The 14,709-nt window shown below is 35.8% G+C and overlaps 1 long non-coding RNA gene across 1 annotated transcript; it reads left to right on the forward strand.

Annotated features, from left to right (window-relative positions):
- Positions 1-10,289: 10,289 nt before the first annotated feature.
- LOC120070590 (uncharacterized) lies at positions 10,290-12,310 on the forward strand. Its single transcript, XR_005479992.2, has 2 exons — positions 10,290-10,744; positions 11,812-12,310. It is a non-coding gene; the product is annotated as an uncharacterized LOC120070590 (long non-coding RNA).
- Positions 12,311-14,709: the final 2,399 nt, after the last annotated feature.

Genomic DNA, 14,709 nt, shown 5'->3' on the forward strand with positions numbered 1-14,709 from the left:
ATTATCCAAGTGCTGGAAATGAGAGAATAAGAATTGCAGGTGGGTCATTTGCCCCCGTTGCAGGAAAGGGTCACTTATCCCGAATTCAAGGACCGATTTTACATAATGTCTTACATGTGCCAAAAATATCGTATAATTTACTATCAATGAGTAAGTTAACCAGAGATTTGAACTACAAAATTGTGTTATCACCAGATAATGTTTTTTTTCAAGACCTGAGCTCGGGGAAGATGATTGGCACTGCCCGACACAATAGGGGGCTCTATTTTCTTTCCGAAGATGCTTCTTTTAGGAGTTTATCTAGCACTTGTTTACTGTCTTCTCTTACTATTTCTGAAACTGATTTCTTATTATAGCATTTTCGTCTTGGACATCCAAACTTTCATTATATGAAATATCTATTTCCCCATTTATTTCAAAATGTGAATGTGTCATCTTTGTCGTGTGATATTTGTATCCGTGCTAAACAGCCTAGGGCGTCTTTTACCTCACAACCCTACAAACCTTCCCGGCCTTTCCACCTGATACATAGTGATGTTTGGGCCCTTCGAATGTCATAACGGTATCAGGTAAACAGTGGTTTGTTACCTTCATCGATGATTACACCCGTCTTACATAGGTGTTTCTTCTTACAAACAAGTCTGAAGTGACGACGGTCTTTCAACAGTTTTACACCACCGTCGAAACCTAGTTCAATACCAAAATCGCCATTCTTCGAAGTAACAATAGGCGTGAATTTATTAATCAGACCCTTTGTGAGTTCTTAAACTCTAAAGGAATTGTCCACCAAAATTCCTGTGCCTATACACCTCGGCAGAATGGGGTGGCCAAACAGAAAAATCGCCACCTCATTGAAGCAGCTCAATCCCTCATGATACCTACATCCTTACCCTCGTATCTAAGGGGCCATTCTGTTCTTATTGTAACTCATCTCATAAATTAGATGCCCTCCTGTGTGCTCAAATTCCAAACCTCCTTAGAGCATTTTAAAGAATCCATCTCGTCCACTCGCCTTTTCCCTGATGTTCCTCTTAGGGTTTTTGGGTGCACCGTTTTCGTCCATAACCATGGTCCTCACCAAAGTAAATTTGCTCATAGGGCCCAGAAATGTGTCTTTGTTGGGTATCCACTCCATCAACGGGGCTACAAGTGCTTTCAGTCTTCCTCTCGAAAGAATTTTGTCACCATGGACATCACATTTCTAGAGGACAAGCCCTTCTTTCCCATTAGTCCTCTTTAGGGGGAGACTTCGAGTGAAGAGGCTAACACTTCCACCTACTTTATTCCCTTAAACTTGTTTAACGAACCTATCCCTGAAACAAATGAGCCTATCCTCCCTACAAAATAAGTGCCTTGGATAACTTACTATAGGAAGCATCTCCGAAAGGAAATAGTTCCCGAAATTGTTTCTCCTGTTGCTTCGCTAGAAGGTGTTCAAGAGTCAGAATCGGAACCGGATTAGGTTCAAGGTACCCCTAGTCATAATGACAATGAGTATGTTGAAGGTGATATATGGTACTCGGGCGAAGTCAGGGATGATGGCAATGAAATCAGGGATGATGGCAGTAGTGAAGCGCCAAATGGTGCTCAGGGGATTGGAAATGAACAACAGTTGGGTACAAATCAACAGGTTGACAAGATCAATGAGATTGAGGTTGATGCTACCTTCGATTTACCGATAGCTCTGCAAAAAGGTACTAGGTCGTGCACCAAACACTCTATGACAAGCTTCTTGTCTTACAGTAACCTGTCTACGAGATTTAGAGCTTTCACCACCAGCCTGGATAATGTGATAATTCCAAGCAATATGCACAAGGCTCTGGAAATTTTTGAATGGCGATGTGCAATTATGGAGGAAATGCGGGCCCTTGAGACTAATAAAACGTGGGATTTAGTTAGTCTTCCGAGAGGTCACAAAACCGTAGGGTGTAAGTGGGTTTTTACTATCAAATACAAGTCAGATGGAACTCTCGACAAATATAAGACCAGATGGGTTGCAAAAGAATTCACTCAGACATATGGAGTGGATTACTCAAAAACCTTCTCACCTGTGGCAAAACTTAACACTATTCGTGTTCTCCTCTCCGTGACTGTTAATCAAGACTGGCCCCTCCATCAGTTGGATGTGAAAAATGCTTTCCTGAATGGTGAACTGGAAGAAGAGGTTTATATAAGCCCACCTCCAGGTTTTGAAGCACAGTTCAACAATCAGGTGTGCAAATTAAAAAAATGCTTGTATGGCCTAAAGCAGTCCCCTAGAGCTTGGTTCGATCGATTCACCACCTTTGTTAAATCTCAGGGGTTTGTTCAAGGGCATTCAGATCACACCTTGTTCACTAAGAAGTCAGCACCAGGAAAAATAGCAATCTTGATTATCTATGTTGACGATATCATACTGTCAGGAGATGATTCAACAGACATTGACAGGTTGAAACGACGAATGGCAGATGAGTTTGAGATAAAAGATCTCGGTACCTTGACATATTTCCTAGGAATGGAGGTAACAAGATCAACGGAAGGGATCTCAGTGTCTCAGAGGAAATACACACTCGATTTGTTGAGAGAGACTAGAATGACAGGGTGTAAACCTGCAGATACACCTGTAGAAGCCAACCTCAATTTGATAGAGTCAGCAGATGATGTTCCTATAAACAAAGAGAGATCAACGGCTTGTGGGGAAACTGATATATCTGTCACATACCAAACCTGATATATCATATGCAGTTAGCTTGGTCAGTCAGTTCATACAGGCCCCGTATGAAAGACACATGGATCCTGAGGTATCTGAAGTCTTCTCCTAGAAAGGGCTTGGTTTTCAGAAAGCATGATAAAAGGTGTATCAAGGCCTATATAGATTCTGACTGGGCCGGTTCTGTTACAGATAGGAAATCTACCTCAAGATACTGTACTTTTGTGTGGGGAAACTTAGTTACCTGGAGAAGTAAGAAGCAAGGCGTCGTGGCTAGAAGCAGTGCTGAAGCTGAATACAGGGCGATGAGCTTGGGTATATGTGAAGAGATTTGGTTAAAGAAGGTTATAGTAGATCTACATCAAGAAAGTCATGACCCGATGAGACTTTACTACGATAACAAGGTTGCCATAATACTGCAAACAATCCGGTTCAACATGATAGAACCAAACACGTTGAGATTGACTGACACTTCATCAAAGAAAAACTGGATAATGGTAGCATTTGCATTCCTTATTCCGTCTAGTCAACAAGTTGCAGATGTTCTCACCATCATCAATATAGGCTGTTGACAATACTGATATAGTATTTTCTTGGTTTTCCTTACCTAGACAAACTTTTGACACCTGTATTAGCAAGTTGGGTCTCATTGACATCTACGCCCCAACTTGAGGGGGAGTGTTGAAATTATATTTTAGCCCTAAGGGCGTTTTTGTCTTTTATCAGTCTAAGTTTTCTCATTGTTTGGTTATTTATACCTGTTCTTGTACTGTGTATCTGAATTAAAAATAAAAAACTCTTATCGTGGTTTTTTCTCCTTGGTCTAGGGTTTTCCACGTAACTCTGGTGTTTTCATTTCTTCCCTAACTTTTTCAAGAACACCCATATCTTTTCCTATTGGAAATGGAAACCTCATTAGGTGTCAAGGTTATAAGTGTATGAGATTTTCTCAATGCCCAAATCACATTCTTTATTCTGTTTTTTCTCTTCTCTATTCTAACACCTTACCTTTTAATGTGGGCGCGAGAAACAGGTTTGGAGAGGTAGTCGTGCTACTCGAGGTATAGTGGTATAAAATATGTGGAAAGATAAGTTGTGGAATGTTGTCTCCTACAACAACTTATGCTGCTTACTTTGTGTTTAAGATGAAGACACTTAAATATTATGGATCCGATTTTGATCCTATGGAGGCCATATTGGGAATTTTTGGCAATGAATGTCGTATTAAGAATGTTTGTTTGGACCTTTACTAGGAGAACCTGCATTGGTTGCACCAGTTTGGACCGTGGGCAGCGAGAAATCAATGTAAGAATAGAATGTCGGAGATTGAGTAGCCAAGCATGAGATCTGATGGTTGGTTCAAAATTGAGTTAGGAGAGTTTCAAACTTATGGGGAAGATGCCGAAATTGAGGCCATTCTTTGTTTATGGCAGTTGTCCCAAGAGTGGCCTTGTTTAGGGGATAGATATTCGGCCTAAAATTAGCCCTCTGCCTAGATGAACTCTTGAAACCCTTTTGAAGGCATGATATTACCTTAAAGTAGAACCAAAAACCTTACTTTGCATATATAAGAAAGTTTTTTTCTAAAAAAAAAGGAAAAAACCATATACCACCTTTTTGAAAATTTATACGGATCACCCATTTTCTAGACTCAAAATGTCAAATGATCAATTTTTTTAAAATAATGTCAATTGACTCTCTGCTAACATCATCGTCGTATCAGATTACGTAAATTGCCCTCACAAGTGCCTCAAGTTATAAGTCTCGTTCTCGGCTGGTCAAACACTCTCGCTCTCACTTTAAATTTCTCGGTTTGATGTGATTGCTCGTCAGTGTACGAATGATTTGACAATTTTCACGACTGAAGTCTCAAATCAATAATACCTAAATATAATACAATGGTGATTTCTTTAAATTCTAAACTCCATTTCAACGGTGATTACTTCCATAGTTTTCGATGGTGTTTTTGTTGAACGGAGTTTTTTCGAATGAGGATTTCCAAGATAGGGCTTTTTCAAAATGGAACAAGTTTTCTAGAATGGTGTTTCATTATTTGGGTGTTTATTTCATTATTTTTGTTGTGTTATTTCTAGAAAGGTAGGAATTGAGCATTACAAAATTTTGTATTAGGAGAGTGAGAGCGAGAAATCATTTGGGTTTAGAGTTTTGAGAGATTTAAATCGAAGACGGGAGTAAAAAGAGAGAGAGCAAAAGATAGAACAAGAGTGAGAGAGAGCGAGAGCACACTTCAATTGCTTGTACAATTTAATAACAAATGTTCTCTTGTTTTGTAGGATGACAGAAAAGTATCTACTTATTCAACATAGAGGTGATTAGGATGAGAATGAAAGTTCATATGTTACAGGCAAATTGACAAGAATCATTGTGCCTATTACATTGAAGTATGAAGAAGTTAAATCTCACATTACAAGGTTACAAATGTCATTTATTCAGAGTTCGATCTTATATTGAGAGTTAAATATAAAGCTTAAATACAAAGCCCCTCCACAATACATAAGGAACGACGATGATGTTCGCTCCCTTCTGAAAATGGAGGGTTACACTTAAAGAATTACTAAGTGTTAGTAAGTTCTTGACCGAAAACGGTAACTAAATAACTATCGGAATATGAGTTATTCTAGAGATAGTATTTAGTCAAGAATGTCTTACTTTAGTGAAGGAGTATTTAACTGTCCCTCGATAGCACTTATTCTAACTCATTATAGTATTGTTGTAAATAAAATAATGAAATTTGGATATGTTATTACTTTGCTAAAATATGATTTGATTTGAAAGAAATTCACTAATATAATTTGTTTATATTTTCAGAATGACTAGCTCATTAATTCAGTTGTTGGCTTCTGATAAACTTACTAGGGACAATTATGCTACATGAAAATTGGAGTAATATAACATGCAATAGAAGAATTTAGGATCAATAAATACTTAAACTACATTTAATTTGAGTTTTGAACATGCTACTCATGAAGTTTTCAAAAGAGGGTTTGAACATGAAAATACCTTTGTAGTTCTCTTCATTATTTCAATAGAATTTCCACAAATTTGAGCTGGATTCTTCAGATAGACCACCAACAAGATCTCTCAACTATGCTCAAGAAGGAATGTGTGGTGGAAACACTCTAATCAAGATGAATTGAAGATGAACTAGTGAGGGTGGAGTAGGTTTCAGTTTTACAACAGTAAGGATAAAGGACTCAGTCTCCTTCTCTTTTCCATGCATGAAGCTTCATTGTATAGCCTTAAACTATGCATTAGAAGATGGTTGCATGTAGGACAGTTCCTACTTGGTATTGATTGAAGAGTTAACAGTGGAATTTAGTGATAATACACCTTTGTGAAGTTAGTGGATTTTTCCAATTGTTTTGGAAAAAAACCACTAACTCAAAAAAAAAAAAAATCAAAAAATTGATTTTTCATTTTAAATAAAACTATTTTATTTAAAATTTAATTTTATATAATTAATTCAAAATTAATTAATTTAAATATAACTAATTTAATTAATTTAATATCTTAATATTAAATTAATAAAACATCAATTCCACCAATACGATTTAAATTCATATAATCAATATTTAAATCATAATTTAAATAGTAATTGATTCTCCAATCTCATTTTAATTTCGATTAAAATATAGATAAACCCTAAAACTGAATTTGAACATTTCAAATTCATAACCCTAAATTCAAAATTCATCCAATCAATTACTTAATTCATTATTTCAATTTATGAGCTAGTAGAAGAACCTATTGGACCTACAAATCATGAGCTCCAACGATTTGTAATTAATTGCTTAAACTCTTTAAACAAAATTAATTATCTTTCGTTAATCATCAAGACATACCACTATAGATTGATAGTTGCACTCTTCTCCCTATAGATGTATTTTTGTCTATGTTAACCATAATCAGTAAGACGATCATTTACAGGTTGTTCGTATTTACAACTGGGTCAAAATTACCATTTTACCCCTGTAAATACATCCAGTTTCTTAACTTCCCACTGACCCTCTAATGGACAACTAATTCATAATATCTCTTATGAATCATGTCCCTCTATATCATGAGAAGACGAGGTCCCATTTGTTCAAGACTTGGAATCGGCACTTAAAAGAACAACCTATCTGTTAATCTAAAAACGGATATGAGTGAAGTTGTTGGACTACTCTCACTCATGCAGATCAAATGAAAATCCTGAATAAACAAGAACTCATAGCTAGTTCAGGATTTAGATCGAGTTATCCTAAGTTACATTAGTATGAAATAGTCAGTTAACAGTAAACGGTCGTTATAAAGAAAAATGACTATTTCGTGGTCCAGTCTTTATGAAAACTCATTGCATAGGATGCCCTCACTTACATGTCTCTACATGAATGATCTATAAATCACATCATTTGTATTACTTGTACAAAATGGGTCACATCCAATAGTGTTACCAGGATGAGATACTCAATTTCATCCATATACTTATAGACTATTTAGGCTATATACTATTAACTTGATCCTGTTTATGTCACTACGTAAAATCAAAGTATTCATACTATAGTCATGGATATGTTTATTGGATCTTCATAATAGAATATAATATCAACAACTTTATCGAATAAGATACTAAATAATATTTTATTGATAAATAGAATGTTTAACACAAAATTTACGAACAACGAGTTCTAGGACATTTCCAACAATCTCCCACTTGGACTAAAACTCCAGTAAGAATAAATATATACAATTCAATGTTGAGAAACATAAAGGAAAATACAATAAACTAAGGCATCTCTAATACCATAGATATTCTCCCACTTATCCTAGATTTCGTTGCTTGGAGTCCTAGTCTAACCAAGTGGCCCTCGAAGACTTTAGCTGAGAGGACCTTCGTAAATGGATCAACAAGGTTGTCTTCAGGGCTATCTTCGTGACGATCACGTCTCCTTGGTGTACTATCTCTCTGATGAGATGTACTTTCTCTCAATATGTTTTTCACGTTTGTGACTCCTTGGTTCTTTGGAGTTTGCAACAACACCACTATTGTCACAATACAATGTGATGGGTAGGTGCATATCTGGAACTACTTCTAAGTCAACCAAGAATTTTCGTAGCCATACTGTTTATTTAGCGGCTTCACATTAAATCAAATTAATTACTTTTCGTTAACCATTAAGACATACCACTATAGCTCGATAGTTTCACTTTCCTCACTTTCGATGTATTTCTGTCCATGTTAACCATAATCAATAAGACGATCCTTCACAGGTTGTTCGTATTTATAGTTGGGTCAAAATTACCGTTTTATCCATGTAAATACATCTTGTTCCTTAAGTTCCCACTGACCCTATAATAAACAAATGATTCATAATACCACTTATGAATCATGTCCCTCTCTATCATAAGAAGGTGGGGCCCTATTTGTTCATGACTTGGAATCAACATTTAAAGAACAACCTATCTGCTAACCTAAAAATGGGTAGGAGTGAATTCCATCTTGCAGGGCTATATCCCCAGCTATTTATCCGGTCTTATCCCTAAAATGGAAGGTTTATTGAGCAGTGTTATTGGACTACTCTCACCCATGCAGATCAAAGAACAATCCCGAATAAACAGGAGTTCATAGCTAGCTCAGGATTAAGATCGAGTTATCCTAGGTTACTTTAGTATAAAATAGTCAGTTTTAACAATAAACGGTTGTTATAAAGAAAAGTGACTATCTCATGGTCCAGTCTTTATGCAAACTCATTGCATAGGATACCCTCACTCACATATCTCTACATGAATGATATGTGAATCACATCATTTGTATTACCTATACAAAATGGGTCGCATCCAATAGTGTTACTAGGATGAGATACCCAATTTCATCTATATACTTATAGACCATTTAGGCTATATACTAACTTGATCCAGTTTATGTCACTACATAAAGTTAAAGTATTCATACTATAGCCATGGATATGTTTATTGTATTTTCATAATAGAATGAAATATCAACAACTTTATCAAATAAGATATTCAATAATATTTTATTGATAAATAGAATGTAACACAAAATTTTCGAATTTTAAGTTCTAGGACGTTCCCAACAGAAATCGAATTTGAATACGATAGTGGTAATAAATGATTTAAGGTTCGTTTTAACTGAGGAATGTCCTCCAAATCCTAGCTTAAATGCAAACTGAACTGTTCGGGAAGTATATGACAAGTAAATAAAGGAAAATGAAAAAGCACGAGCCTATATTCTTGCCAGCATATCTAATGTTTTGGCTAAGAAACACGATCGCATGCATACCGCTAAAGAGGTTATGGAATCTTTGCGGAAGATGTTTGGACAGCTGTCCTTCTCCCTTAGACATGATGCCATCAAATATTTTTATAACTACCATATGAAAGAAGGGTCTCCGTTAGAGAACACGTCTTGGACATGATGGTCTATTTCAATGTGGCATAAGTAAATGAAGCTGTCATAGACGAGAAAAGTCAGGTAAGTTCTATTCTAGAGTCTCTTCTGAAGAGCTTCTTACAGTTTTGCACCAATACGATGATGAACAAAATAGAATACAACTTGACCACTCTTCTCAATGAGCTATAGACTTTTGAGTCCCTTTTGAAAACTAAGGAATTGGAAGCAGAGGTAAATGTTGCCACTGGAGATAGAAGAGGATCGTCCTCTTAGATAAAGTTTGATTCTTCTTCATCTGTTAACAAAGTCTTTAGATGAAAAAGAGTAAAGGGAAAAGAAAAACTCCCACTGACCTCAAAGGCAAAGCTAAAGTTGCAGACAAAGGAAAGTATTTCTTCTGCAACGAAGATAGGCACTGGAAGAGAAACTACCCAAAGTAACTTGCGGAAAAGAAAGCAGAAAAAGCAAAACAATGAAATTAGTTTCTGAAGGATGCTTTCATGAGAAGAGATAACTCTCGGGGTTGTGAACAAGGGAGGTTATCTCAAACAAATCAGTGGGAGTTCCTGAAGTTCTAATCAAAATATGGATCTATGTACTTCTTGTTAATGTAATAAAAAGTTTTGTATCTATCTTTTGTAAGAACATTTGTACAAAAGTATCTTTTGTCATAAATAAAGTGTTCATTAACAAAAGAAGTATCTTTATTTGTTCTATTATAAAACAACTTCTATGTTAAAACCAACCAAGGCGAATGCCATTTTAAAATATTCAGATATTTAAAATGGCTAAAAAACAAAAGGAAGGGTTTCTTCAAAGTACTTATCTTTTGTAAATTAAAAATTTGGTCACATAAGTCTTATTGGAATTAAGAAGAAGGTTAAAAGTGGTCATCTAAATAAGTTAGAAGACAACCTTTTAACACTATGTGTGTCTTATCTTGGAGATAAGATGTAACGCCCCATATTTTGTTAGTAATGTAATTTCAGTAATTTCCTTTAATTGGGGGCATTTTTGGAATTTTTGACTTTTAAGCGTAATTACGGGAATTTAATTATTAACATTGGAAAATTATTTACGTTGGGAATGAATGGCAGAAGTTAATTTTTTTTCTTTTTTGAAAGGGAGGGAATTTAAAGAATTTATGTGGATTAAGAAATAAAATAAAATAAAATATATTTTGTTTTTATTCTTATTCTTATTCTTTCATTTTCTTTTTCTTTTTTTCTCTTTCTTTTTCTTTTTCTTTTTCTCTCTCAATTCCCTTTCTTTTTCCTCGTGCGCCTCCCTAACCGAAACCCCCCTTCGCGTCTCTTCCTCACCCTTTCGAAAGACCAGAACCCCTCTGAAACTGTTTGTCGTTCGATCGAGCCCAGCACCCATAAGCCGCCGCCCCTGATCCGCGAGCAGCGTGTGCTATCAGCCGCCTCAGTTGCCGATATGCACTACAGTCGCGCTGCTGCATACCTCCTCCACCGTGTGCCCCTCTGTGCGTCGACGCGACCAGATCCACCTCGTCGTCCGCGTTCATTCAGTGCCACCCAGCCTTGTCACCGTCTTAGGTTCCATCAGATCTGTTTAGGTTAGATTTGATGTCTTAAAGAGGAATTATCACCCTGTGCAAGAAGGTTTGAGCATGATTGGTAAGTTATTCGTGAATTTTTTCTTTGGGTTGTTGTTCTACCTCGCTTACCAGATAAGGTTGACTTGAATTTAATGTTTACCCATAATAGTTGGTCCTAGATTTTAATTTAAGAAGTGCTAAGAATGTTTTCTAGAAGATTTGAAGTGATTTCGACAAGTGTTGGTAAGTTTTTAGGTTAGATTGGTTGAGTTTCGAAGGTTTTTGTTTGTCCATTAAATTTTTGGATTTCCTTTTGGTTGATATCTATTATATTTGGAATTTAGATACAATATTGGAGTAGTTTGAAGTGCGCAACATGATGTTTAGCGAGTTCGAGTTCGTTCCCGACAAGAAATTTGGTAACATTTGTGGTTCTTGAGGTTGATCTTCCGACACCCACTAATGATTGGATTAAGTATTGACTTGACTATTATACTTAGAAGGTTTAAGGTCGTTTTCCATCAGAATTAGAGGTTGTTCTTCTTTGTGGAATTTAGTGGAGATTTTGGAGCTAAAGCTTGAAAGTGACCGTTGATCAAGCCACACTTTAGGTAAATTATTTTGGGGTTGATTGTATGAATTGATGGGTGGAATCAGGCCTTAGTGTGAATTAAATGTTGGGTTTATGTTGTAGGTTTAATTTGAGTTTCATTATCGAGTAGTTACTTTGAGGGAAATATTTGGACTTGCGATTTAAGGTAAATAATCTTACTACTAGAAATTTCCCACGGGCCAGGCACTAGATATATGCTAGCATCATAATTTGAGAGCATGACAGACTCATAGTATAGTATAATCGATGTATGTTTTCATATGAGGATCTGAAAGATTAAATGCGCATATAGATACCTGAATGCTAGCATGAGATAATAGTTGATTCCATGAGATTGTATTTGATCTGAGGATATTGAGACGTATACGTATGTTATAGAGTCATGATGATGAGATGTATATATATGTTGTAGAACTATGATGTTGAGATGTATATGTATGTTATAAAATCATATTATGATACTTGTATGTTGAGATTGTTATAGTGTCCTCACTGATTAGTTAGATGCCCACGAAATGTTGTGTTTTCTTCAGGATTCACTAGAGGTCGTGGTTTCCTTCGGGATTCACCAGAGGTTATGAGTCCTACGGGATTTACTAAAGGTAGTGAGTATACTTAACTACAATCAGAACAAAATCAGTTATTCATGTATGAGTCCCATGAGGACTAAAGGAGTATTTATGTTCCACCAGAGGTAGGCATCTAGAGGACATAGATGTCTAGCTTGACCCCAGTAGTGGGGTTACTTACTGAGAACTTTTATACTCATTCTTTCTCATGTTGTTTCAAGTAAGGATAGAGATGCACCGGCGACTGATAAGAGGAATCATTGATCGAGCCACCGGGGACTAGTTTACATGCTTCCGCTCATATTTTAATGTTTATATTATGTTTTACATTTTCAGTTTTGAGATTTGAGACTACCGTTTAAGTTTTATTTTTAGAATTATTTGTTTCTTTTCATGATTCATGGGTACCCTATCCTTTGAATTTAAGTATTTGAATTTAATGCAAATCTTTTTAGTTATCTAATTTATTTAGCATTTATTTCATTATAAAAAGAATGTCGTTTTAACTTACATGCATGCATGCGTTAGTAATGGCCTAGCTTTAGTCCTGAGGGGTTCATTTATTTAGTATTTATTTCATTATAAAAAGAATGTCATTGTAACTTACATGTAAGCATGCGTTAGTAATGGTCTAACTTGAGTCCTAGGGGGTCGGGTCGTTACATAAGATGACCAAAAGATTTTAAAGCGCCAAAATAACCCTTAGAGCTCGAACATTCAGATCTATATGGTCCGATGAATATCAAGGCACAAAGAGAGTTTTCATATTTCATCGGTCTTTATGATGATTATTCAAAGTAAAGTTATATTTACCTAAATCATAAGTTTAAAATACTTGAAAAGTTCAAGGTGTATTAAACCTTATTAGGTAAAATAATTAAGACATTTCAATCAGATCGAGGTAAAAAAATATAGAGAAGCTAAAATTTCCAAGACTATTTGATAGAATTTGGAATCCAGTAACAGTTCTCTACACCTAGTGCCTCGGCAGGACGGTGTATCAGGAAGAAAAACAGAACCTTGTTAGACATGGTTTGGTTGTTAGATGAGCCTTTTACTCAGTTGCCTAAATTGTTTTGGGGATACACAGTAGTGACTGTAATGACTGTTATATACTCTTTTGAACATCATTCCATTAAGAAGTTTTTGAAACTCCATATGAGATGTGGAGAGGGTCATAAAGTTTGTTTATGACAAGTAAAGGATGTTTACATATTTCATAAATTTTGAAAAAGGTCGACACATATGTTAGTGTTGAACCTTAAGGATTTGGAACATTGTTTAAACAGTATGTCTATCTGTAGGCTACCCAAAAGCAGTATACTTTTTCAACTCAGGAGAAAATCAAGTATTTATAATTGACAAATGTTGGTTTACATAAAGAAGTACACATGAGAGATCATAAAATATTGTATCAAGTTTCCATAATAGTGAAAGAATATTATGTTGACCCTGAAACAACAGTTGTTAAGATAGGTCAGGTGCATCTTACTCAAAGAGTTGAGAGTACCTTGATGTAGTGAGAGGATTGTGTGACAGCCTAATCATAACATGAGTTTAGTCGAAACTCGAGCCACTAATATTTGATGTTGGCATCAAGAAGCAAAAGGTTGTGGGTATAAGATGCCTTTTCCATTTATTGACAATTAAGAAGCTCACTGTATACTGATTATTTATAGCGATCCTTTCGACTAAAGTGTTCGATGGTTACTAGTGGGACTAGGACTACGAGGGAGGTTAAAACAAGGGTAAGTGGGAGAAAAATTGAGTATCTGATGTCCTCGTTTATTGTGTTTATTCTCTCATTACTCAACATTGTATATATTTGTATCTGATGCCATAAAACTCGTGGTTTGTAAACAATAAACATATTTTGTTATCAATAAAGATGTTATTGAAGTTTGATTCAATAAAGTAGTTATTAAATATATGAATTGCTCATTTCGTTTTAGAAATAAATCCAATAAACTTAAGATCCATAGCTATTACATGAGTACTTAAACTTTATGTGGAGACATAAGAGTGGATCAAGTTCGGGTAGATTTCTAAAAGGATCTATAGTATACGAATAAAGTTAGGTACCTTATTTTGGAAATACTATCGGATGCGGCCCACTTTGTAGATGTTACAAATGTTGTAAAGTGTTATAAACGAAGTGATACTAATTCGTTCATGTGGAGACATGAGGAGTGAGGGCATCTTATGTAAGAGTTTTCATAAGATCGGACCAAGAAATAAGTCACTCTTACTTTATAACACTATTTACTGTTTAAGAATGACTTTCAAAGTGATGACCTAGGTAATTTAACCTTAATCCAAAGCCAACTATAAACTCCTGTTTATTCGGGATTATCCTTAGATTTGCATGGGTGAGGGTTGACTCAACGTCACCGACTCAATAAGCCTTCCATTTTAGGGGTAAGACTGGGTAGATAGGTAGGGACATAGGGTGTAAGATGGAACTCACTCCTACACACTTTTAGGGATAGTAGAGAGATTGTTCTCTTAAATGCTGACTTCGGGTCTTAAACATGAGGCCTCACCCTCTCATTGGCCTGAGAGGGACTCGATTTGATGATTGGATCTCAAACCAATTATTCATTAGAGGATCAGTGGAATCTCGAGGATAAAACAGCTATTGACCCAGCCGTTATTACGATCAACCTGTGAATGATTAACTTACTAATTATGGTTATATCAAGTAGGCATAATAGATCTATAGTGAGGGGAGTGCAACTACTGGGTTTAGTGGAGTGACCCGGTAGTAACGAATGGTGGTTGATTAAGTTAAAGAATTTAGTTGGTTAATCTCGGATCGTTGGAGCCCATGATCTGTAGGTCTATTAGGTCCCCTACTAGCTC

This window comes from Benincasa hispida, chromosome 2, assembly GCF_027475165.1.
Source record: "Benincasa hispida cultivar pf3 chromosome 2, pf3_genome.v1.1, whole genome shotgun sequence".
Taxonomy (NCBI): domain Eukaryota; kingdom Viridiplantae; phylum Streptophyta; class Magnoliopsida; order Cucurbitales; family Cucurbitaceae; genus Benincasa; species Benincasa hispida.